Source organism: Amblyraja radiata, chromosome 5, assembly GCF_010909765.2.
Source record: "Amblyraja radiata isolate CabotCenter1 chromosome 5, sAmbRad1.1.pri, whole genome shotgun sequence".
In the NCBI taxonomy this organism is placed as follows: domain Eukaryota; kingdom Metazoa; phylum Chordata; class Chondrichthyes; order Rajiformes; family Rajidae; genus Amblyraja; species Amblyraja radiata.
This window is the reverse complement of record NC_045960.1, coordinates 105,382,475-105,410,262: the sequence shown is the minus strand read 5'-3', so window position 1 is coordinate 105,410,262 and position 27,788 is coordinate 105,382,475.

Sequence of the window (27,788 nt, the reverse complement as noted above, 5' to 3'; positions counted from 1 at the left end):
AGGATCGCTGCTCGGCGCGGACTCGCTGGTACCAAAGGGCCTGTTTCCGCGCTGCATCTCTAAATTAAACTAAAAAATCTACTCTGCCATTCAATCATGGCCGATCCATCTTTCCCTCCTAAACCCATTCTCCTGCCTTCTCCCCATAACCCCTGACACCCGTACTAATCAAGAATCTATCTATCTCTGCCTTAAATATATCAATTGACTTGGCCTCCACAGCCTCCTGTGGCAATTAATTCCACAGATTCATCATGTGTGTGAATGTGTGTGAATGTGTGTGAGTGATTGGTGGTGGCCAGAGGGGCCGTAGGCGCAGATAGGCAGCCACGCTTCCGTCAGTCTGCCCCAGGGCAGCTGTGGCTACAGAAGTAGCTTGCCGCCACCGAGTGTGACTGAGGAGTGAATGAATAATGCGATGTAAAGCGCCTTGAGTATTAGAAAGGCGCTATATAAATCCCATCCATTATTATTATTATTATCACCCTCTGACTAAAGAAATATCTCCTCATCTCCTTCCTAAAGGAACGTCCTTTAATTCTGAGACTGTGGCCTCTGGTCCTAGACTCTCCCACTAGTGGAAACATCCTCTCCACATCCACTCTATCCAGGCCTTATTTTATCTCTCAATGAGGTTTACCTTTGGAACTGAAGGAAAGAAGAAGGTTTACATAAATACGGAGCATTTAAAAGACATTTGGACAGCCACGTATAGGACAGGTTTAGAGGGATATGGTCCAAACGCAAGCAGGTGGGACTGGTGTAGATGGGGCATCATGGTCACCATGGGCAAGTTGGGCCGAAGAACATGTTTCCATTCTGTATGACTCTATGAGTCTATAAGTAGACCAGAATAAAAATTGTAAACATGGCTTATATATGCAAACTGGGACACTGGCGCTGCAGGAGTAGAGTTGCTGCCTCACAGCGCCAGAGACCCGGGTTCGATCCTGACGATGGGTGCTGTCTGTATGGAGTTTGTACCTTCTCCCCGTGACCATGTGGGTTTCCCCCGAGTGCTCTGGTTTCCTCCCACACTCCAAAGGCGTGCAGACTACTGTCAATTGTAAATGACCTCTATTCTTCTGTCACCGTCGCCAATACCTTTTCCCGATGGTTTGGAGTGAAATGAGAGTGTGCCCATGGTGATGTGGGCCATTGATGATACCAGCTGCCCTCTTGAAGCACCTCCTTGTATGAGTCTCTTCAATGTCGGGGACATCAGTACCTGTGAGGGAACAGGCAGTATCTACCAGTCTCTGTAATCCTCTTCATTCCTGGGCATTCATAAGTTTGCAGACTTTAGTTCCTTCATTCAAACTTTCATTCGAGTTGGCAAACCAGGCCGTGAAGCAACCAGTCAATTAACTCAATTGTCAGTGATTGCTTTGAGTTTAGTTTAGTTCAGTTTAGTGTTTTGTTTAGAGATAAGAGTGTGGAAACAGGCCCTTTGGCCCACCTCTCAGATGATAGACTGTCATATGCTGAGAGAATGGAGCGGCTGGACTCGTACACTCTGGAGTTTAGAAGGATGAGAGGGATTCTTATTGAAACATATAAGATTATTAAGGGTTTGGACAAACTAGAGGCAGGAAACATGTTCCCGATGTTGGGGAAGTCCAGAACCAGGGACCACAGTTTAAGAATAAGGGGTAAGCCATTTAGAATGGAGATGAGGAAACACTTTTTCACACAGAGAGTTGTGAGAATTCTCTGCCTCAGTGGGCAGTGGAGGTCGGTTCTCTGGATACTTTCAAGAGAGAGCTAGATAGGGCTCTTAAAGATAGCGGAATCAGGGGATATGGGGAGAAGGCAGGAACGGAGTACTGATTGGGGATGATCAGCCATGATCACATTGAATGGCTGATCACCAGCAATCACCCTGTACGCTAGTTCTATAATACACGCTAGGGACAATTTGCAGAAGCCATTTATCCTACAAACCTGCACGTCTTTGGGATGTTAGAGAAAACTGGAGCACCTGGAGAAAACATACAGGGTCACGGGGAGAACATACAAACTCTGCACAGACAGCACCCATAGTCAGGATCGAACCCGGGTCTCTGTAAGGCAGCAACTCTACCGCTTTGCCACTTGTGCCACCCTAAGGTTTGGCCTTGAAGCACCCAGATTATCTCATTTTATGTCGGAAGGAACTGCAGATGCTGGTTTAAACCCAAGATAGACACAAAATGCTGTAGTAACTCAGCGGGACAGGCAGCATCTCTGAAGAGAAGGAATGGGTGACATTTTGTTTCGAGACCCTTCTTCAGTCAAAAGAGGCCAAGTGAGGCTGTGGAAGCAATGGTTATATTGCAGGCAGGTGGGACAGGGAAAAAAGTTGTTCGGCACGGACTTGTAGGGCCGAGATGGCCTGTTTCCGTGCTGTAATTGTTATATGGTTATATGGTTAAGCCACGTCAGTGGATATTTTTAAGGCAGAGATAGAAAGATTCTTGATTAGTACGGGTGTCAGGGGTTATGGGGAGAAGACAGGAGAATGGGGTTGAGAGGGAAAGATAAATCAGCCATGATTGAATGGCGGAGTCGACGATAGGCTGAATGGCCTAATCCTGCTCCTAACACCAATGACCTTATGAACATGACTCTATGACTCTATGCCCAAGGAGAGAGCATGTGTAGATATTTTATTATAAAGTACTAACAACCGCTGTGGCAATCACATCATGTCCATGAAATTGTCATCACATCAAATTATCGTGTAGCTCACTTACGTACAGGGGTCAAGGAAAGAACGTTCACGTCACGGCCCTGTTTCCACCAATCTTTCCGCCACCACGCCCAAGAAACACAAGAAGCGCAAGGCAGACACCATTGTATGCCGATGCTGAGAAGTGTGTTCAGCTCTGGCTCAACAACTTCTAATCTTGGACTTGATAAGAAGAACTAAGGTACAAATGGACCGAATGGTCTAACTCTGCTCCTATTCTTTATGACCTTGTGACCCTATGACCCAAAATGTCACAGGCAGCATCTGTGGAGAGAAGGAATGGGTGATATTTTGGGTCATAAGGTCACAAGGAATAGGATTGGAGCCCCGCTGAGCATTTTATCTATCTGATCTAATTTCATGTTGGCAGTCGGCCTTCCATACTGAACGCTTGTTTTGCTCTCTGCCTCACACCTTTGCAGTTGTCGCTTAGATCACTTCTCGGCTCATCTGCCCCGCTGTCTGCTCAGGTCCCAACGTGAGCCAGCTTGGGGCTGGGCTGAGATCAAGGCAAACACACTTTGCCTGCTGCTTCCCACTGTGGAGGTGGAGGTGGAGGAAATACCCAAACTTTTTTTTTAGTTTCAGCAACCTCTGCTCCATCCCGTCAAAATTCACTGTAATATTTAGCACCGTCAGCAGCCAAACAGTTTATCAGGCAACTGAATCGCCCTACCACAACCAGAGAGCAGTCCTGAACGACTATCACTCTGAAGAAGGGTCTCCACCCGAAACGTCACCTATTCCTTTTAGTTTAGTTTAGTTTAGTTGGGCTTGGAGATAACAGCGCAGAAACAGGCCTTTCGACCCACCGAGTCCGCACAGACCAGCGATCACCGCAAATGAACACTGCCCTACACACACTGGGGACAATTTTACAATTATACCAAGCCAATTAACCCTCAAACCTGTACATCTACGGAGTGCGGGAGGAAACGGTAGATCTTGGAGAAAATCCACGCCGGTCACGGGGAGAACGTACAAACTCCGTACAGACAACACCCGTAGTCAGGATTGAACCTGGGTCTCTGCCGCTGCAAGCGCTGTAAGCCAGCAAATCTACCACTGTGCCCTCCAGAGATGCTGTCTGATCTGCTGAGTTACTCCAGCTTTTTGTGTCTATCTTCAGTTTAAACCAGCATCTGCAATTCCTTCCCACACACTACTTTCCACCTCATTGGTGACCCTCGGACTATCCTTGTTCAGACTTTACTAACTAAAGGTTATTCCCTTATCATGTATCCTTACACTGTGAATGATTCGATTGTGATCATGTATTGTCTTTCCACTGACTGGGTAGCACGCAACAAAAACTTTTCATTGTACCTCGGTACACGTGACAATTAAGTTAACTAACTAACTTACAATTCTTCAAGCCTAAATGTAAAACTTTTATCCTGGAGTTTAGAAGGATGAGAGGGTACCCTATTGAAACTTACCGAATAGTGAAAGGCTTGGATAGAGTGGATGTGGAGAGGATGTTTCCACTAGTGGGAGAGTCAAGGCCACAGCCACAGAATAAATGGTCGTGCCTTTAGGAAGGAAATGAGGAGGAATTTCTTTAGTCAGAGGGTGGTGAATCTGTGGAATTCATTGCCACAGAAGGCTGTGGAGGCGTCAATGGATGGCAGAGATAGATAGATTCTCGATCAGTACGGGTGTTAAGGGTGATGGTGAGAAGGCAACAGAAAGGGGCTGAGAGGGAAAGATAGATCGGCCATGATTGAATAGCGGAATAGACTTTAGAGTTTAATTTAGTTTAATTTAAAGATACAGCGTGGAAACACGCCCTTCGGCCCACCGAGTCCTCACCGACCAGCGATTCTCACACGCTAACGCTATTACACACACAGCAGGAAAAAGTTGCAGTTTTAGCAAGTCGATTAGCCTGCAGACCTGTACGTCTTTGGAGTGTGGGAGGAAAGTGGAGATCTCAGAGGAAACCCATGCAGGTCACGGGGAGAACGTACAAACTCCGTACAGTCTTCACCCGTAGTCAGGATCGTACCCTGCTCTCTGGTGCTGGAAGGCAATAACTCTACCGCTGAGCCACCATGCTGCCCATGATGGGCCGAATGTTGGGTTACTGACTTTCTCGCTCCCAAATAAGGGACAAAAGGTCAGAATAAGGAACAAATTCCCGACGGCAATTCGTTGACCGAGGGGTGGTGGTGTCGGCGGTAAGCGAAGGTTCGAAGGTCCGAAGGTCGGACAGCTGGCAATTCGTTGACCGAGGGGTGGTGGTGTCGGCGGTAAGCGAAGGTTCGAAGGTCCGAAGGTCGGACAGCTGGCACGGGCGAGGTGCTGCTGCTGCACTCCTTGGCTGGGCTGCACTACTTCAGGACGGGTGGGGCGGTGCCGGGCAGGACAAGGGTGGTCCCCTATGGGACAAACCAATTTAGCCCAATATTCGGAATGTCCCGGCTAATACGGGATAGTTGCAACCCTCGCCGAATGGCCTAACTCTGCTCCTGTCACACATGAACATACTGTATGAGCATGTGTATTCCATCAGCTGTCAGGTAAATCTAAGAGGCAGATGGTCTTGGTTTTGGCCTGGAACCATTCTCCACTGTGTCACCTTCTCTCTGTGCCAACCTTGTCTAAGCTTCACTAAATTAAAATCCTACTGTTACCCATCACCAACGCCCACTCATCCAAGATAGATCACATTGCAAATTCTCATTTAGCATATGAAGGCTCAGTGGAAAATTAAGACACCTGGCAGATTATTCTGATGGACTGCAGCATAAATTGCCTCTTAATTGTTCTTTAATGGATGGATATCATTAATTAAAGACAAGCCGTTAGCACATTTGTCTATGAAGGAACATTTTTATTAGAGAGTCATTCAGTGTGGAAATAGGCCCTTCAGCCCAACTTGCCCACATCGACCAACACGTCCTATCTACGCTAGTCCCACCTGTCGGTGTTTGGTCCATATTCCTCGAGACATTTGGTTCTCCTGAATGTAATATTGTATTTACAATTAGTTTAGATTTATCTTGCTTGATTAATTGATTGACGGATACAGCACGGAAACATGTTGGCCCACCTTGTCTATATCGACTATCTTTCATTCATGACACTATTTCTAAATGTGACTGTGACTGTGCGGAGTTTCCCCCCAGCCACGGGTACCATGTAATCCCGTGCTACCTGCTCCATGGTCGGATAGTTGGCGACTAAACCGTCTCCCCCACCTGGTTTGCCAGGTGAGGAGGGGGCTGTGGACCCCCAGCAGGACCAAAAACAAGACCTGTAAAAGGGCGGATGAGCTCCTAGCGAGCCAACGGCCATCCACACTTCAGTACAAGTTGCGATCACTGTCGTATGTAGCATTGTACGGAACGATGATAAAGCACACACACACACCAAAATCCTATACTTCCAGCGGCGGAAGTCCGCAGTAACTGGAGGACAGAGATGTGTGGTGCGTCCGTCACCGTTCCCGTCGGAAACCAGCACCAATGCGTCGCTAATGTTTTCAACGATGATGATGATGAACTCCGAGGCTTCTACCTTTGATTGAGTTGCTTGATAGATGCAGCATGTAAACAGGCCCTTTGGCCTACTGAGTCCACACCGACCATCGATCATGCGCTCACACTAGTTCTACGCTATCCCTCATTCTCATCCACCCCCTATACACGAGGCACAAGGTTACAGAGGCCAAATAATTTAAACATTCGCATTTCTTTGCGGTGAGAGAGAAAACCGGAGCACCCGGAGGAAACACATGGGGGTCACAGGGACATCGTGGTGGTGAGTGTATGGCAGGTACTATCACAATGTTTAAAATACATTTGGACAGGTACATGGATATGACAGGTTTGGAGGGATATGGGCCGAATGCAGGCAGGTGGGACTAGTGTAGTTGGGGTATGTTGGCCAGCGTGGGCAAGTTGAGCTGAAGGAACCTGTTTCTACACTGTATCACAGAGGGCAAATACATATTATGCAAGAATGTGGTCAAATGTTGAAAGTCGGCACAGCAGCCCAGCAGTAGAGTTGCTGCCTTTCAGCACCAGGGACCTAGGTTCGATCCTGACCACGGGTGCTGTCTTCACAGAGTTTGTGCGTTCTCCCCGTGCCCTGCGTCGGTTTGCTCCGGGAAGCTCCGGTTTCCTCCCACATTCTACTCCACCATTCAATCATGGCTGATCTATCGATCCCGCTCAACCCCATTCTCCTGCCTTCTCCCCATTGAAGGGCCTGTCCCACTGTACGAGCTAATTCAACAGGTCTACCAAGTTAAAAAAAAAAATCAAACTCGTGGTAAGCACGTAGAATGTAGGTAGCGTATGCGTCGGAGCTCGGGCATCTCTTAGCGGCTTGTAACGCTAACGGCAGGTAGTCGGGAAACGCGGTAAGCTCGTGAAAACTCGTGAAGATTTTTCAACGTTGAAAAATGTCCACGAGAGCCCCGAGTACCTACGAGCGGCCATTACCGTAAATCTCCGAGTTCGAATCAGGGGAAACTCGGGAGAATTGCTCTTGAATTAGCTCGTATAGTGGGACAGCCCCTTAACCCTGACACCTGTACTTTAAGGGCGGCACGGTGGCGCAGCGGTAGAGTTGCTGCCTTACTGCGCCAGAGACCCGGGTTCGATCCTGACTACAGGTGCCTTCTGTGCGGAGTTTGCACGTTCGCCCCGTGACCTGCGTGGGTTTTCTCCAGGAAGCTCCGGTTTCCTCCAACACTCTAAAGACGTACCGGTTTGTGGGTTAACTGCCTTGGCATAAATGTAAAGTTCTCCCTAGTGTGTGTAGGATAGTATTAATGTGCAGGGATCGCTGGCTGTTTCCGCGCTGTATCTCTAAACTAAACATTATACACTACAATGCCTCTGTCACAAACACACAAAGAATGTCAGACAGGTGGAATACTGACAGAGGACAAAGATACTGGGAAATAAAATGCAACACCATTTTTTTCGGTAGATATCGTGGTCGAGTGTTGAAAGTCAGGCCTAAAGCTGCTCAGAATGGTGATAACCTACAGACCTATTAGTTGAAGTAATTAAATGGATTTAGATAAGTTTTGAAGGTTTGGAAGGTATTTAATCTGATAAATACTGAAAATCAATTTGGTTGGGTGATGCATGCTGTCGGCAAGGACATGATGCTGTAATAACAGTGTTAAGATGGAGCACTCTCTGAAATGCTGGTGGACTCAAAAAAACTAAAAACAAATATCAGGATATGAAAAGTATCCATTCTACATTTCCTTGATCATCGCCCACTCTGATCTGCCATTTTCACGCCTTACCCTACCATATCTCTAGTCTCCCCCTCCGCTGACTCTTAGTCAGAAGAAGGGTCTCGACGTGAAAAGTCACCCACTCATTCTCTCCAGAGATGCTGTCGGACCCACTAAGTTACTCCAGCACTTTGTGTCTATCTTCTATGAAAAGAATAATGTACATTGATATTAAACTGAAACTTAATCTGCTTGAAGCTTTGATTAGTAATGGCCAAGGTTGCTGTGAGTGCCTTTTTTTAGTTTAGTTTAATTTAATTTAGAGGTACAGCGTGGAATCATGCCCTTCGCGCCAAGTCCGCTCCGATGAGCGATCCCCGTATATTGCGTACAGTTTTGGTCTCCAAATCTGAGGAAGGACATTATTGCCATAGAGGGAGTGCAGAGAAGGTTCACCAGACTGATTCCTGGGATGTCAGGACTTTCATATGAAGAAAGACTGGATAGACTCGGCTTGTACTCGCTAGATTTTAGGAGATTGAGGGGGGATCTTATAGAAACCTACAAAATTCTTAAGGGGTTGGACAGGCTAGATGCAGGAAGATTGTTCCCGATGTTGGGGAAGTCCAGGACAAGGGGTCACAGTTTGAGGATAGAGGGGGAAATCCTTTAGGACCGAGATGAGGAAAACATTTTTCACACAGAGAGTGGTGAATCTCTGGAATTCTCTGTCACAGAAGGTAGTTGAGGCCAGTTCATTGGCTATATTTAAGAGGGAGTTAGATGTGGCCCTTGTGGCTAAAGGGATCGGGGGTATGGAGAGAAGGCAGGTACAGGATACTGAGTTGGATGATCAGCCATGATCATATTGAATGGCGGTGCAGGCTCGAAGGGCCGAATGGCCTACTCGTGCACATATTTTCTATGTTTCTATGTTTCTATTTACATTATCCTACACACACTAGGGACAATTTACATTTACACCAAGCCAATTAACCTACAACCTCTCCTGGACTGCAACCTTGACATGGAGGAGAGGCTTGTGTACTCCAGTGATCCTGAGAGCTATGCCGGATGGGGTTTCATATCCCTGGCAGGTTCAACCGAACCGGACAGGTCTCGGGTGAGGAGGCAGACGGAGCAGTCCCTGGTCCTCCAGGTTGAGGGTTGGGCGTGGGGTCGACTAGCCCACCCTGGAAAAAAGTGTGAGTTACAGAAACTTGGACGAATAAAAATCAAAGTACACACTTGGTTGAAGAAGGTGCCCCAGCGATGCAGAACATGACACTTCCCAGCCAAACCCACAAGGGCGCTGGGAAGCTGACGCACCTTCTGACGCCAAAGATCCTTCCTTGTGGGGACATGGAACATCCGAACCATGTTCCAGGCTGGCCAGGCTGCCACTATTGCCAACAAAATGGTGTGCTACAATCTCTTGGTCCTGGGCTTGGCTGAAACAAAATGGACACAGTCAGGGGAGATCAAATTGGTAAACCTGCCACAAACATCACACGGCAAGCCTTGAAATGGAACCCCCAAGGAAAAAGGAAACAAGGTCACCCCAGGAACAGCTGTAGAAGAGGTGTCCAGACAGAAATGTCTGAGTGGGCTCAACTGGGGAGATCTCGAAAGAACTGCCAACAACCAAGTGAGGTGGAGGACATTTGTCAATGCCTATGCTGTTCTGTTGCATTCACATGAATAGGAAGGAAATAGAGGGATATGGGTTATGTGTAGGCTGATGAAGTTAAAAACATACGGGTTTGTAGTTTGATTGGCCTCTATAACTTCCCTTTAGTATGTAGGACATAGAACTAATGTATGGGTGATCGTTGCTCGGTGGGCCGAAGGGCCTCTTTCCATGCTGTATCTCTAATACTAATGATTCACAATATTAAATACTCCAGCAATGTCAAACCTTCCTCGAATGTGATGGCTGGTCTGAAATGTGTTGCTTTTTAAGGACATAGAGTCATAGAGAGTGATACAGCGTGGAAACAGGCTCTTCGGGCCAACTTGCCCCCACCGGCAAACATGTCCCAGCTACACTAGTCCCACCTGCCTGCGTTTGGTCCATATCCCTCCATTCTATCCATGTACCTGTCTAGCTGTTTCTTGAACATTGTAATAGTCCCAGCCTCAACTACGTCCTCTGGCAGCTCGTTCCATTCACCCACCACCCCTTGCGTGAAAGTGTCACCCTTCACATTCCCATTAAATCTCTCCCTCTTCACCTTAAACCTATGCCCTCTGGTTCTCGATTCCCCTACTCTTGGCAAGAGTCTCTGTGCATCTACCCGATCTATTCCTCTCAAGATTTTATACGCCTCAGTAAGATCGCCCATTATTATCCTGTGCTCCAAGGAATAGTCCCAGCCTGCTCTACCTCTCCCCATAGCTCAGACCATCGAGTCCTGGCAAAAATCTCATAAACCTTCTCTGCGCCCTTTCCAGCTTGACAATGTGTAAAAAACACATTGAGGAATAACCATGTGTTTTTGTGGCCTCAGTACAATTTATCAAGAAGAAAAATTGAGTGTGGATAATCTTCAACTGTATTCCATCGTTTTGTTCATTGGCTTTATGTTCTATCTTCCACAAGTGTTCACAGGATCCTGATTCAACAGAGCAGATAGATGGAGCTTTAAATTCACGACCATAACAATAGACAATAGACAATAGACAATAGGTGCAGGAGTAGGCCATACGGCCCTTCGAGCCAGGACCGCCATTCAATGTGATCATGGCTGATCATCCCCAATCAGTACCCCGTTCCTGCCTTCTCCCCATATCCCCTGACTCCACTATTTTTAAGAGCCCTATCTAGCTCTCTCTTGAAAGCATCCAGAGAACCTGCCTCCACCGCCCTCTGAAGCAGAGAATTCCACACTCACCACTCTCTGTGAGAAAAAGTGTTTTCTCGTCTCTGTTCGAAATGGCTGACTCCTTATTCTTGAACTGTGGCCCCTGGTTCTAGACTCCCCCAACATCGGGAACATGTTTCCTGCCTCTAGCGTGTCCTACCCCTTAACAATCATATATGTTTCAATGAGATCACCTCTCATCCTTCTAAACTCCAGAGTGTACAAGTCCAGCTGTTCCATTCTCTCAGTATATGACAGTCCCACCATCCCGGGAATTAACCTTGTAAACCTACGCTGCACTCCCTCAATAGCAAGAATGTCCTTCCTCAAATTAGGGGACCAAAACTGCACACAATACTCCAGGTGTGGTCTCACTAAGGCTCGGTACAACTGCAGAAGGACCTCTTTGCTCCTATATTCGATTCCTCTTGTTATAACTTTGTGATAATGCAACTTATTGCAAAAAGAAAAACAACAATTATCGTGTAGGTTGGAAATGTGATTCTAAAATAAGGAAGTGGGTACATGGATAGGATTTGAGTATAAGAGCAGGGAGGTTCTACTGCAGTTGTACAGGGTCTTGGTGAGACCACACCTGGAGTATTGCGTACAGTTTTGGTCTCCTAATCTGAGGAAAGACATTCTTGCCATAGAGGGAGTACAGAGAAGGTTCACCAGACTGATGCCTGGGATGGCAAGACTTTCATATGAAGAAAGACTGGATAGACTCGGTTTGTACTCGCTAGGATTTAGAAGATTGAGGGGGGATCTTATAGAAACTTACAAAATTCTTAAGGGGTTGGACAGGCTAGATGCAGGAAGATTATTCCCGATGTTGGGGAAGTCCAGAACTAGGCGTCACGGTTTAAGGATAAGAGGGAAGTCTTTTAGGGCCGAGATGAGAAAATCATTTTTTACACAGAGAGTGGTGAATCTGTGGAATTCTCTGCCACAGAAGGTAGTTGAGGCCAGTTCATTGGCTATGTTTAAGAGGGAGTTAGATGCGGCCCTTGTGGCTAAAGGGATCAGGGGGTATGGAGAGAAGGCAGGGATGGGATACTGAGTTGGATGATCAGCCATGATCATATCGAATGGCGGTGCAGGCTCGAAGGTCCGAATGGCCTACTCCTGCACCTATTTACTATGTTTCTATGATAAGACAGGTTTGCAGGGATATGGGCCAAATGCGGGGCAAGTGGGACTAGTGTAGATGGGACATGTTGGCCGGTGTGGGCAAGTTGGCCCAAAGGGCCTATTTCCACATTGTATCACTCTATGCATCTATGATTCTAAGTGCTGTCACAAGCAGCAACTCCGGAGATCAAGCAGCATGGCAGTGTGGTAGCGAAGTTCCAGGATTTATAGATGAGGCAACTTTTTGTTTAGTTTAGTTTAGTTTAGAGATGCAGTGCAGAAACTGGCCCTTCGGCCCACCGTCCCAGCCGACCAACGGTCCCAGCACACAAACACTATCCTGTGCACACTAGGGAAAATTTACACTTATACCAAGCCAATTAGACTACAAATGTATACGGCTGTGAAGTGTGGGAGGAAACCGGAGCTCCTGGAGAAAACCCATGCAGGCCACGTGGAACAACGTACAAAGTCTTTAAAGACAGCACTCCTTGTCAGGATCGTACCCAGGTCTCTGGCGCTGTAAGGCAGCAACTCTACCGATTTGCCACCTTTTTTCTAATCTTAATTCCAAAGAAGGGTAAAAGACTTGAAAAGCAATCTGCTCTTTTTCTTAAATTCAGTCATAGAGCACACAAACAGGCCCTTCGGCCCAATTTCTGCATGCTGACCAAAATGGCTGTCGAAACGTCCCATTTGCTTGAATTTCAGTTTAGTTAAGTTTACTATTGTCACATGCACCGAGGTACAGAGGAAAGCTTCTTGATGGGTGCTCTGTAGACAATGAAAAGACTATACATGAATGCAGCCCACAGTGTACAGGTACAGGATAAAGGGAATAACGTTTAATGCAGACATACTCCAGTGAAGTCCGATGGAAGATCAGACTGAGGGTCTACAATGAGGTAGATGGCAGCTCAAGACTGTTTTGATCCAAATCACTCTAAATCTTCCCTATCCAGATGATATTTAATTGTTGTTGTTGTATTTGCCTCAACCACTTCCTTTGGCAGATAGTTTGCATGTGCCCACCACTCCCTGAGTGAAAATGTTGCCCTTTAGTTTACTTTCCCTTCTCACCTTAAACCTACCATGGACTCCATCTCCATCTTTTTCGTGTCCGTCTTGTTACAAATGTTGACCTCGCCGTCATTGTCCGTCCTGAAAAGGTTGGGCGACAATCAGTGGAAGCCATCACTTTTCGCAGTATATGATGGTGGTAGCAGAATTAGCTCAGGATACTTCCAGTTTCCAGCCTAGTGATGTGGACGCTTCTGCTATAGGGCCATCGACTCCATAGATTCCACAGACTCTTTGTTCTCATTTGTCAAATGGCTTAAAATAGTAAGTTTAAACGAGAATTTACCAGTTTGAAGTTTGATCTGTATTTTATGAGGAGTTACGATGAGGGATTACGTGAAGAACCCGCTCAGCGCGCAGGCGCGGCATACTTCCAAGCAGCGGTGTGGAATCACAGATAGACACAGTTATTTGAAGTAAACATAGTAAAGATAAGGAGACATCAATTTATTAGTTTGATCCATATAATGAGGGTGGGAGCGGAGGGCACGTAATCCCTCATCGTAACTCCTCATAAAATACAGATCAAACTTCAAACTGGTAAGTTCTCGTTTAATCTTACTATTTCACTTCGGAGTCACGTGAGTGACTACGTGAAGATTTCAAAGCTCTGTGATTTCAAACCGTGTAACAGTTTCATTTCACTCACTGCCGAAGTTCTTGAGGGAGAAAGTGTTATCGTAATCAACCAATGAGTCTATTTGTAGAAAATCACAATGGTATTTTTTAAACAATAACAACAAAGAATTAAATTGCTGCCCTGGGCTTAAATTAAATATTTGCAGTTCGTAAATCTTTACTGCAAATAAACCAGGTTTTGCCAACGGCTTATTATAAAATTTCTGAACGGTCTTTTCCCCCCCCCACCATCCTGCTGTAGCCAGGATGTGGTCTATAGGCATGTCCATTCTTTAGCCGTCGACATGGATGCTGCCCTGGTGGAATAAAAATTTGTACATGTTAGTGTTTATCCCAGCAGTTTCTAGCACCTGCTTGAGCCATCTCGCAATGGTTTGGCTCGTCACCCGACCATAAGGTTTTTGTGACTGACCCACAAGGCTTTTCATCTCCCTCGAATATTTTGGTTGTGTCTATGTAGGATAGTAGGTGGGTCATGGCACATAACCGTGGTTCTGGTGGGTAAGCCACGACTGGATTAGGTGTTCCTGGTCTGCTCTGTTTGATCAGTCGCTGGATAACGACAGATCTGGTCTGGAGCTGTGATCATGTTGTCCAGTCGCAATAGGTGTAGTGACTGGACCCTCTGAGTGGATACAAGTGCCATCAACATGAGCGTTTTTAGTGTAGCTTACTCGAGGCCGAGGGATCTGGCTGGTGGCCATTCCCTGAGATATGTCAGGACCACACTGATATCCCAAATATGGGTATACCTGGGCTTAGGGCTTGATATTGTAAATGCCCTTCATCAGTTTTACCACCAGTGGATGGGATCCCATCGCCTGTTGTCCTGGCGCTGGTTTGAGATAAGCAGAAAGAACATTCTGCGCTGTGTTGATGGCACTGTAGCTGATCCCTACATCGTGGTGTAGATAGGCCAGGAAACTCCAGTATGTTGGTGGCTGTGGCTGTTGCGTATGTTGTCCCTGTTTCCTGGCAGTACTTCTCCCTTTTTTGATGCTGGTTAAGTACTGCCTCTTGGTGGATGTTCGAAGGGATGCCGACATGGTGGTGATGGTTTGTTTGGACAATCCCAGTTCCAGGTAAGGTCTGTTCAAACTTGCAATCCAGGCGTTTAATTTTCTCATGGCATGGGTGTTTAGCTTACCTGGTAGGTAAGTAGCTGATAGCCAAATATGTCTTTCGACACACCATTGCCAAATCATGTTGACCAATTTGTCGCACGATAATGATTTTATGCCACCCATATGGTTAATATAAGCCATCACCGTAGTATTTATCAATTTGTAACCGAACATGCAAGTGCTGCATATTAGATACATATGCTTTTAAACCATAAAAGGCGCCCAACATCTCTAGATAGTTAATGCCCAGTGTAAGTAGTAATGATGACTCTAGGTTAGTCCATCTACCACCTGTGCTGGATATGGAGTTAGTCACTCCCCAGCCTTGACCACTGGCATCTGTTTGAATAACTAAAGTAGGGTTAATGATAAAGATAGGGCTGAAACTATGCCAAACGTTTTCTGCCCACCACTGTAGCTCTGATATTGCTTCAGTGGGTAGTTTCATGACACGATCATAGTGACCTGTATGTCGTTTTATTGCCTGTACCTTTGCTCTCTGTAAATTTTTGATAGTGCAAAGGTCCGAATTGTGTAGCCGGAAATGCTGCTACCATTTCCCCAATTACTCTTGCTACTTGTTGAATAGTTGGTCGCTCGTTGACCATTAAATTGTTGCATGACTGTGCTAATTCAACCATTTTTGCCTTTGGCAAGGTAACAGTCATATGGACTGAGTTAATTTTGAAGCCCAGGTAGTCCATGATAGTGGATGGCTTCAACTTAGATTTATCTGGATGTAGGACGAACCCCAGAGTTTCGAGGAGCTGTTTTGTAGCTGATACTGCTGCCACAGCCAATTCCATCGTTTTCCCTACTATCAGAATATCATCCAGATATGCCATGACAATATATTTTTGTTTTCTTAGTATTGCCATGGCTGGGTTCAATATTTTGGTGAATAATCTTGGGGCTGAAGTTAGCCCATAGGGCAATGCTTTGTACCATCCAGATAAATATTAGGTATCTGCGATGATCCTTGTATATGGGTACTAGATAGTAAGCATCTTTAAGATCAATGCTTGCCATGAAGTGTCCTTTGGAATTCAGTTGTTTGGCAGTAACAAATGTCTCCATTTTGAAATGTATATACTTAACAAATGCTGGTAGGGACCAGACCCACCTACCTCCATGGTTATTGCCGATTCTGTTTCTTCATTTTCCTGAAGGTTCTGTTCTGACGTGCTGGCGATGTTGGGGTGAGGCGCATTTTCTAGGGGGTCCGCTGCGGGCCCTGATCTAAAAAAGATCTTTGGGGATAATGTGCGGACCCCAAGCGTTCACCAGTCCCATATTGCGGACGTCGACTGGTGGATGCCGTGGGGTGCTGCCGCTTGGGTATCGGAGGTCTTGGTTTGCTCGTCCCGGGGCCTGCCCTCATTAGGCCAAAGGTTTTTGATGCTTCCTCCATCTCCTTCAGGTTTTTATTGAGATCTTTCCCAAATAGCAGCGCGTCCGTCTCCGCAGCTGGGGCTTTACACAAGCCAGTAAATTTGGGATTGAGGGCAGGTCTTATGTTTCCCTCTGGAGATTGTTGATCTCAAATTGTGTGGTACACATTAATGCCAGGTATCCATCTCCGTGGTCTCCACGGAACGAGCAAAGGCTGTGATGGCCGACGTCAGGAGCCTTAGGATCCACTGTAGCTTGAGTTCTTGGGACCGGATGTGTGACCCCACATGCCCCCAGATTTGGCTGTTGACACTTTTTACTTTGAGGGCCTCACAGTTTTCTGGTGCTGTGTGTTGTTTCAGCACCTCAGCGAGCACCTTTTCCAGTAATGGATTATTGGATAGATGGTTGATGCTGGCCGCCATTCTTATTTCCAGCGGTGCTCCAGCCCGTGGGGTTGCTACAAAGCGGTCCACCACACCCAACAGCTCTTCCTGTTCCTGCACCCCTGGCATACTCCCGAATTCGTCCGCCTGCCCCTGTTCCAGATCAGCCCAGCCCTGGTCACCAATGCTAGCCTCCAGTAATGAGGGAGCAGAGGGCAGTGTACAGAACACTGTGGAGGGGGTGCCTGACCTCCCTCCGCGAGAGCGCTCTTTCTGCGCATCTCGCTGGAGCTGCTCCAATAGCTGTTGGATGCAGCTCAGGCGGTTGTCTCTCCTCCATTTAGGTGGAGACATGTCCCCGTCCGACGAATCGGACGCCACCGGCCGGATGCCTGTTCGGATGGCTAGACATCCAGCCCGCAGTTCAGGTACTAGCGGGACTGGGCTCGGCGCGGTGATGGGGATAGCGGAGCGCCCGGTAATTGTTCCTACCGCCTTCTTCTAGAGCTTTTGTGCCTTGTAGTAGCGAGAGCGCCCCTCAAGCAGCGCGTCTCGCAGGCACCTGCACCGAGAGCCGCTCCAGCGGCTCAGGCGGCTCTCTCTCCCCCCGTGTGGGTGGAGAGACGTCCCGTCCGAAATCGGGAACACCTGCCGGATGCCTCTTCGGGTGGCTATGCATCCAGCCCGCTGCTCAGGTGCTAGCGGGCTGGGCTCGGCACGGTGTCGGGGAATAGCGGAACACCGGGTAAACGCTCCTACCGCCTGTTGCTGCCCCCCTCCCCGACGGAAAACGTTCCTCTTCGAACGGGGGACAGTTTTGTTCCAGAGCCTTTTTCTCTGCCTGTAAAACACAAGCAGAAAAAAGGCTCCCCTGTAAAAGAAACCCGACCTCAGGGTACTCACCTGACGGTCCGGTTCATTCTGTAGCGGGAGCGCCTATCTCCCGTTGCAGCCGCTGTTGCACTGCTGGCGTAATGCCGCGCCTGCACGCTGAGCGGGTTCTTCACGTAGTCACTCACGTGACTCCGAAGTAAAATCCACCTTTTGTCAGCTCTGTGTAGTTGAGATGACAAGATTATCTATCAGCTGGCACCTGGACAAACCACATTCACTGATAGCAAGGAATAAAATATTTTAGAGTCAGAGAGTCTTGCATCGTGGAAACAGGAGATTTGGTCCAAATTGCCCACGCCGACCAACATGTCCCATCTACACTAGACCCTAGCTGCCTGCGTTTGGCCCGTATCCTTCTAAACCTACCCTATCCATATTCCTGTCCAAAGTTTTAAAAATGTGATAATAACAATAACTGTTTCAATACCTCCTTTGGCAGCATGTTCCATACACCCACCACCCTTTACAAGTTACCATTCAGTTTCCTATTAAATCTTTTCCCTCTCACCTTAAACCTATGCTCGCTGGTTCTTGATCCCCCTACTCTGGGTAAAAAAACTCCTCATCTATTTCATTAATGATCTTAGACACCTCTATAAAATCACCCCTCATCTTCCTGCTCTTCAAGGAATAGAGCCCTTGATGCTCAACATCTCCCCGTAGCTCAGGCCCTCGAAGCCTGGCAACATCCTCATGGATCTTCGCTGCACCCTTTCCAGCTTAACAACATCATTCCTATAACAGGGTGGCCTAAACTGCACACAATCCTCCGAACGTGGCCTCACCAATGTCTTGTACAGCTGTAACACAACATCCGGGTCTCGACCCGAATCATCACCTATCCCTTCTCTCCAGTGATGCTCTCTGACCCGCTGAGTTACTCCACCTTTTTGTGTCTCACTTCGGTTTAAACCAGCATTTGCAGTTCCTTCCTACACATCCCAATCTCTACACTAGTTTTTGCAGCAGAGTTTGAGGTCATTTGGTTGCAAAAATTTCCCAGGATCTTTTAAGAAGTATTATAATCATTGATTCGTACAACAATGCCGTTGTGGCTACTGTGCCTGTGACAGGTCTATAAATGAGTGGCACAATTATTCCACTTCCCTGCTACTTTTTGCATCCACTGTAAATATTTACTTTCCAACTCCCTCCGCATGTTTCTGTGAAGCTGTTTCTATTCAATTTACTTCCATCCCCGATTTGTCGAGTGTAATTCAGGTCACAACAATTTCCAGAAGAAAATATAATCTAGTTTTCCTGGTTGTTCCTAGCAATTCCAGGAACAAACAAACACCAGTTTTTATGCTGACCTTTTGTTTTTGATAATGAAACTCAACAGTGAAAGGTCTGGATAGAGTGGATGTGGAGAGAATGTTTCTTCTAGCGGGAGAGTCTAGGACCAGAGGTCACAGCTTCATAATTAAAGGATGTTTCTTAAAGGGCTGTCAAAGTGGCGGTAGAGTTGCTGCCTTAAGGTGGCGAATGCAGCGCCGGAGACCTGGTTTCGAATCTGACTACGGGTGCTGTCTGTACGGAGTTTGTACATTCTCCCCGTAACATGTGTAGGGTTTCTCCGAGATCTTCAGTTTCCTCCCACACTCCAAAGACGTACAGGTTTATAGGTTGATTGGCTTGGTAAATGTAAAAAATGTCCAAAGCGTGTGCAGGATAGTGTTAATGTGCTGAAGGGCATGTTTCAACGCTGTATCTCTAAACTAAACATGTCAGAGGGTGGTGAATCTGTGGAATTCATTGCCAAAGATATTTTTAAGGTTGACAGATGCTTGATTAGTACGGATGTCGGGGGTTATGGAGAGAAGGCAGGAGAATGGGGTTAGGTGGGAGAGATAGATCAGCCATGATTGAATGGCAGAGTAGATTTGATGGGCCCAATGGCCTAATTCTGCTCCTAGAAAATGAACGTATCTGGAAACATTCAACATGCCGGATATGTGATTCAAATGAATTCAAATGATACCGTGTTCTTCATGTAAGATGATTCCTGGATTGATTTCAATCAAAGGAGCCGTAGTGAGACCACACCTGGAGTATTGTGTGCAGTTTTGGTCCCCTAATTTGAGGATGGACATTCCTGCTATTGAGGGAGTGCAGTGTAGGTTTACAAGGTTAATTCTCGGGATGGCGGGACTGTCATATGCTGAGAGAATGGAGCAGCTGGGCTTGTACACTCTGGAGTTTCGAAGGATGAGAGGGATTTCTCATTGAAACATATAAGATTATTAAGAGCTTGGACACGCTAGAGGCAGGAAACATGTTCCCGATGTTGGGGGAGTCCAGAACCAGGGGCCACAGTTTAAGAATAAGGAGTAAACCATTTAGAACGGAGACGAGGAAACACTTTTTCTCACAGAGAGTGGTGAGTCTGTGGAATTCTCAATCTCAGAGGGCGGTGGAGCCAGTTCTCTGGATGCTTTCAAGAGAGAGCTAGATAGGGCTCTTAAAAATAGCGGTCAGGGGATATGGGGAGAAGGCAGGAACTGATTGGGGATGATCAGCCATGATCACATTGAATGGCGGTGCTGGCTCGAAGGACCAAATGGCCTACTCCTGCACCTATTGTCTATTGTCTAAAAGACTATTCTCCGGAGATTGTCTCATACCAGTTTGTCTTTACACTAAAAGACACGAGAGCAGCAATCTGCCAATTCTGGGTTCCTTGCTGTGTTCATTTCCATTCAGAACCACATTGAGCCAGAGTCGCAGCAGTAACGTTTCTGCCTTTGACCCTGACTACGGGTGCTGTCTGTATGGAGTTTGTACATTCTCCCTGTCACCTGCATGGGCTTTCTCCGAGATCTTGTTTCCTTCCACACTCCAAAGACGTACAGGTTTGTAGGTTAATTTGTTTTGTTTAAGTTTAAATTGTCCCTGGATTGTGTAGGATAGTGTTAATGCGTGGGGATCGCTGATCGGTGTGGACTCGGTGGGCTGAAGCTGGAAGCAACGATGAACACTAATCCCACCTGTGTTTGGTCCATATCCCTCTAAACCTGTCCTATCCATGTACCTGTCTAAATCGCTTCTTAAATATTACCCTAGTATCTGTTCCGGCCTTCTCCCCGTAATATTTGACACCCTGACTATTTCTGTGTAAAATACACTCGATGACTTGGCCTGCCCAGACGTCTGTGATTTTGCAATGATTTTACAACAGATGCAAGATAATTCCAAAAGAAAGGTCACTCAACAAAAAAAAACTATGGAACTTCTTGATGCTATGAAAAGATACTGTATGCTGTTTGTATACTGTAAATACAAAGTGTTTCTCCGTTGCTTTAGACTATAGACTTTAGAGATACAGTGCGGAAGCAGGCCCTTCGGCCCACCTAGTCCCTACTGACCAGTGATACACGCAATCGATCCCACGCACTAGGGACAATTTACAATTTTATTGAGGCCAATAACCTACAAACCTGTACGTCTTTGGAGTGCGGGCAAAAACCGGAGCACCCGGAGAAAAGCTACGCGGTCACGGGGCGAACGTACAAATTCCGTACAGACTGCACCCGCAATCGGGATGGAACCCGGATCTCTGGCGCTGTGAGGTAGCAACTCTACCGCTGAGCCGTCGTGACGCCCAGTTGCTGTGTAACAAAAGAATCTGTAATAACCCCTGTATGTATGATGGATACAAAACATGATGAGATAGTAACTGCTTCAATATTTTCATGCTTTGGATAAAAAGTCATGATAGGGTTTTACCCACAGTAGATCAAAGTACTGATTAGATATTTATTGTATTATTCTGCTCATCTAGAAATCACTGCCTTCAATTATGACTAAATCTTCCAGTGTGAAGAGACCTCCAAAAACCTCTGGGAATATTGATAATGTAACCATTCACTACTCTTTTTATTTAACAGACACACTTGTCCTTGTAAAATCTATTCCCATGCAATATGACAGCATAACATGATGTTGAAACATTAAATATCTACACTTGGCTAGTTGGCTGGTTAATGGCTACATGTAACAAAAATAATGCAGTGCCAATAATGGTATTGAACAACAAATAAAATCATATGCTGCACATAAAGGAATAAATAGCCTCACAAAATCTACGGTGAAATGGTTTTATTGGTTTTCCAGTCTATGGTGTGACAGAGACTGTTCAACTGATATGTTTAGTTTAGTTTGGAGATACAGCACGGAAACAAGCCGTTCGGCCCACCGAGTCCGCATCGACCAGCGATCTTCATACACTAATAATAATAATAATAATAATAATAATAATAATAATAATAATAATAATAATAATAATAATAATAATAATAATAATAATAATTATTATTATTATTATTATAATAATTATAATAATAAATACGTTATTGATCCCCACAGGGAAATTCATAGAAACATAGAAACATAGAAATTAGGTGCAGGAGCAGGCCATTCAGCCCTTTGAGCCTGCACCGCCATTCAATATGATCATGGCTGATCATCCAACTCAGTATCCCGTACCTGCCTTCTCTCCATAACCCCTGATCCCTTTAGCCACAAGAGCCACATCTAACTCCCTCTTCAATATAGCTAATGAACTGGCCTCAACTACCTTCCGTGGCAGAGAATTCCAGAGATTCACCACTCTCTGTGTGAAAAATGTTTTTCTCATCTTGGTCCTAAAAGATTTCCCCCTTATCCTTAAACTGTGACCCCTTGATCTGGACTTCCCCAACATCGGGAACAATCTTCCTGCATCTAGCCTGTCCAACCCCTTAAGAATTCTGTACGTTTCTATAAGATCCCCCCTCAATCTTCTAAATTCTAGCGAGTACAAACCGAGTCTATCCAGTCTTTCTTCATATGAAAGTCCTGACATCCCAGGAATCAGTCTGGTGAACCTTCTCTGTACTCCCTCTATGGCAAGAATGTCTTTCCTCAGATTAGGAAACCAAATTCAGGTGATTAAAGCCAACAACGACCAAACCCACACATTCAGAATAAAAGCTGACAAGAAATACATAAAATACAATATGGACAATACATGAAAGCAACAAATACTTAAAAAGACCCAATAATTGACTATTAAAAACGCCAAACATCCCCAAACATCCCCATACTAGCACTATCCTACACACACTAGGAACAATTTACAGTCTTTACCAAGCCAATTAATCTACAAACCTGTGCGTCTTTGGAGTGTGGGAGGAAACAGGAGCACCCGGAGAAAACCCACGCAGGTCGCGGGGGGTACGTCCAAACTCCGTACAGACAGCAGACGTAGCCAGGATCAATCCCAGGTGTCTGGCGCCGTGAGGCCGCAACTCTCTACAGGTGCGCCATCGTGTCACCCCTTCACTATGTTTAGTCCAGAGACACAGCGAGCAAATGGGTCCTTCGGCCCACAGAGCCCACGCCGATGGTTTATCACAGGTTCTCACTGGTTCTTTGTTATCCCATTTTTCATTCATTCCCTACACTCTCGTAGCAAGTCACAGAGGCCAATTAGACTATAAACCCGCACATCTTTGGAATGTGGGAGGAACCCGATGCAGCTGGAGCAAACCCCACACAGTTCACGGGGAGAATGTAGAAAATCCATACAGACAGCACCCGGGCTCAGGATCGAACCTGGGTCTCTGGTGCTGTGAGGCAGCAACACCACCGCTGCGTCACCGTGCTCCCCAGGTGCTTTCACTTTGGACAGTGCAGTGAAAGTTCATTAACAATCCACTGCTTTCAAATCAGGCACAAGGTTATCCCAGATCATTGGTTCAATGCTTCTTGTGGGTAGAATTCCTGAAGGCCTCCAGCATAATCAAAGAGGAGTCGCACCCCCGGCCACTCCCTCTTCTCCCCTCTCCCATCGGGCAAGAGGTACAGAAGTGTGAAAACGCACACCTCCAGATACAGGGACAGTTGCTTCCCAGCTGTTATCAGGCAACTGAACCATCCCACCACAACCAGAGAGCGATCCTGAACTACTATCTACCTCGATGGTGACCCTTGGACTATCTTTGATCGGACTTGGCTGGCTTTACCTTGCACTAAAAGTTATTCCCTTATCATGTATCTGTACACTGTGAATGGCTCATTTGTAATCATGTATTGTCTTTCCACTGACTGGTTGGCACACAACAAAAGCTTTTCACTGTACCTCAATACACGTGACAATAAACTAGACTGAACTGAACTGAGGCCAAAATATCAAGTTTTACAACATCAAACCGCTTGGCAAACAAAAAGTAATTTCCAGCACGAAAATACCGCATGAAGAACAAGAAACTGTAGAAACAAGGAACTGAAGATGTTTAGTTTATTTTGAAGAAGGGTCCCGACACGAAACATCACCTATTCCTTTTCTCCAGAGATGCTGCCTGTCCCGCAGATTTACTCCAGCATTTTGCGTCTAACTTTAGTTTAGTTTAGTTTAGAGATACAGCGTGGAAACAGGCCCTTTGGCCCAACGAGTCCTCATAGACCAGTGATCCCCACACGTTAATACTGTCCTATACTCGGGACTATTTTTACATTTATACCAAGCCAATTACCTACAAGCCTGCACGTCTTTGGAGTGTGGGAGAAAAACAAAGTTCTCAAAGAAAACCCACGTACGTCACGGGGAGAACGTACAAACTCAAGACAGACAGCACCCATAATCAGGATCGAACACGTGTCTCTGGAGCTGTAAGTGTCATAAGGCAACAAATCTACCACTATGCCCAAGGTCAGTATACCTCGTGAAGGTCAGCACACCTCGAGAATGACAGCATAACTCGAGAAGATCAAGGACTTCCAGAACAAGGGGTCACAGTTTAAGGATAAGGGGGAAATCTTTTAGGACGGAGATGAGAAAAACATTTTTTACACAGAGAGTTGTGAATCTCTGGAATTCTCTGCCACAGAAGGTAGTTGAAGCCAGTTCATTGGCTATTTTAAGAGGGAGTTAGATGTGGCCCTTGTGGCTAAAGGGATCCGGGGGTATGGAGAGAAGGCAGGTACAGGATACTGAGTTGGATGATCAGCCATTATCATATTGAATGGCGGTGCAGGCTCGAAGGGCCGAATGGCCTATTCCTGCACCTATTTTCTATGTTTCTATGATTCTAAGATATTTACACAAAAGGTCACAGAGTGCTGGAGTAACTCAGCGGGTCAGGTAACATCTCCAGAGAACAAGGATAGCTGATGTTGCCGGTCAGGACCTTTCTTCAGACTTTCCTTTGTAGACCTGCTTAACATTAACATGGCATCTCAAGTATATTTTTTTGCCGGAACATGACTAAGTTAGATTTCCTACTCTGACAGGAAAGGAGAGTTGAGATTTGAAGAAACATCTTAAAATGGGAGAAAGGCCGGTATTTAGACTTCAAGAAACAAGGGTCACCAAGAGTGAACTGATCAATAAACAAAGAAAACAAAAATAAGTCTTGCACTTAGGCAGTATTTATCATAACTTTGTGGATATCCCATTGCCCATCAAACTAATATAGGTTCTTTGAAGCCACTCTTTGCTGGAATGTCGAAACAGTGCACAGCACAAGCTGAAATAAATACTAGCATGAAACAATGAGATAATCAGCCTCTATCATATTGACCAATGGATAAATATTGACCACAACACCAGAACCCTTCCTGTACAAAATAACGCCATGGGATTTTATGCATACCTTATGCATCAGACAGTATTTTATTCTTACAAAACAAAAGACACAAAATGTTTAAGAAGGAATTGCAAATGCTGGAAAATCGAAGGTACACAAAAATGCTGGAGAAACTCAGCGGGTGCAGCAGCGTCTATGGAGCGAAGGAAATAGGCAACGTTTCGGGCCGAAACCCTTCTTCAGACTGATGGGGGGGCGGGGAGAAGAAAGGACAAAGGAGGAGGAGGAGCCCGAGGGCTGAGGAAGGGGAGGAGACAGCAAGGGCTAACAAAATTGGGAGAGCTGGAGGGCAGGGGGATCACAGAGAGGGGGCAGTTAGAGAGGAGGTTGTGAAACTGTCTCCGGAGAGAGGAGGATAACTTCTTCAAAGTAGGCATACCTTGAGGAGATTTCGCAGTGGAGTAGACAAAGTGTTTAAGAAGGAACTGCAGATGCTGGAAAATCGAAGGCACACAAAAATGCTGGAGAAACTCAGCGGGTGCAGCAGCATCTATGGAGTGAAGGAAATAGGCAACGTTTCGGGCCGAATCTGACACAAAGTGCTGGAGTAGCTCAATAGGCACAACATGCTGGAGTAACTCAGCGGGACAGGCAGCATCTCTGGAGAAAAGGAATGGGTGGCGTTTCGGGTCGAGACGCTTCTTCGGACTGAGAGTCAGGGAGAGAGAAACTAGAAGTGTGAAAGGGTACAAATAACAAAGGGTCTCGAACTGAAACGTCACCTGTTCCATCTCTCCAGAGATGCTGCCTGTCCCGCTGAGTTTTTGTTTTTAGTTTTAGAGATACAGCTCGAAAACTGGACCTTTCAGCCCATTTGGTCCGCGCCGACCGCCGATCCCCGCACATTGACACTATCCTACACTCACTAGGGACATTTTTTACATTTACCTGTACGTCTTTGGAATGTGGGAGGAAAGTGAAGATCTTGGAGAAAACCCTCGCAGGTCATGGGGAGAACGTACAAACTCCGTACCGACAGCACCCGTAGAACCCGGGTCTCCGGCGCTGCATTCACTATAAGGCAGCAACACTACCGCTGCACCACCGTGCCGCCCTGAGTTACTCCAGCAATTTGCATCTTTCTTTGGTGTAAACCAGCATCTGCAGTTCCTTCCCACGCAAATGAATGAAAGGTATGAAAAGAACAACTCAAAGTTATGAACTTATGATCATTAATATCTGCTGGTTTCAATCAAATGAGCCACGAGATGCAAAGGGTACAGAGTAGATTTATGAGGATGTTGTTAGGGCTAGAGGGTGAGCTATAGGGAGAGGTTCATTGGAGCGCAGGACGATGAGGGGTAATCTTATAGAGGTGTATAAACTCAAGAGAGGAACACTGTAGATGCACAGAGTCTCTTGCCCAGAGTTGGTGAATCGAGGACCAATGGACATAGGTTTAAGGTGAAGGGGAAATATTTTATAGGAATTTGAGAGGTAACTTTTTCACACAAAGGGTGGTGAGTGTATGGAACAAGCTGCCAGAGGAGATAGTTGAGGCTGGGACTATCGCAATGTTTAAGAAACAGTAAAGGGGCTGTCCCACTTGGGCGACCTAATTGGCGAGTTTAGAAGAGTTTAGAAGAGTTTTAAAAAATGACATGTTGAAGACCTCCTTCCACTATGTTGAAGACCAGCTTCAACTATCTACGACTAGCTACGATTAACCTCGGGAAAATTGGACACCGAATAGTGGAGAGTGAAGACGACCTCCTTCGACCTCCCTTTGACTTCCGACTATGATGAAGAATATCCACGACTACCTTCGACTACTTTCGATTACCTACGACTAACATGCCGACCTACTACGACTAAACCTATTAGTATAAAAAGTATACATTTTTTCCATGGAGACCTTTTATTACTCGCGGGCATTTTTCAACATGTTGAAAAATGCGCCGCGACCGAGCTGAGGCCGTGAGTACACGGGGTCTACTCTCGAGCATGAAGGATAGTTAAGGCCCTGTCCCACTTTCCAGAGTTACTCACGAATTCTCCCCAGTTTTCCCATTGATTCAAACACGGAGATGCCAGCCATACAGAAAGTACTCGGGGCTATTTATTTTACTCATGGACATTTTTCAACATGCTGAAAAAACGTCCCCACTCAACTGATGCCCCGAGTACCTACGGCTGGCATTACGAGCCGCTACGAAATATCTACGGACTCCTACGGACTCGCTATGGACTCGCTATGGACATTCTCCGAGTTTGAATCAAGGGGAAAACTCGGGAGAATTCGTGAGTAATTCGGGAAAGTGGGACAGGGGCTTAACAAAGACCTAAAGACACGACTATGACCTCGTGTCGACCATGCTGCGAGTATGAGTGGAGGGCAAACTCGCCAGAACTCGCGGGTTAGGTCGCCCAAGTGGGACAGGCCCTTTAGGCAGGTACAAGGATAGGACAGGCTTGGAGGGATATGGACCAAACGCAGGCAGGTGGGACTAGTGTAGCTGGGACATGTTGGCCAGTGTGGGCAAGTTGGGCTGAAGGGCCTGTTTCCACACAGTATCACTCTATGACTCTATGCATTGATCTGATATCACAAGAGGTCACAAAATTACAGGACTTTGAATTTGTGTTCCTAGATCCACTTTCGATTTAGGGCCTTGGTGATTTACAGATGCAAGCCCAAAATATCTTGTATGGCAGCACGCAGATTGCATATGCACTCCTTGACCTCTTGAGTAGCCAGTATAATGGCAGAACT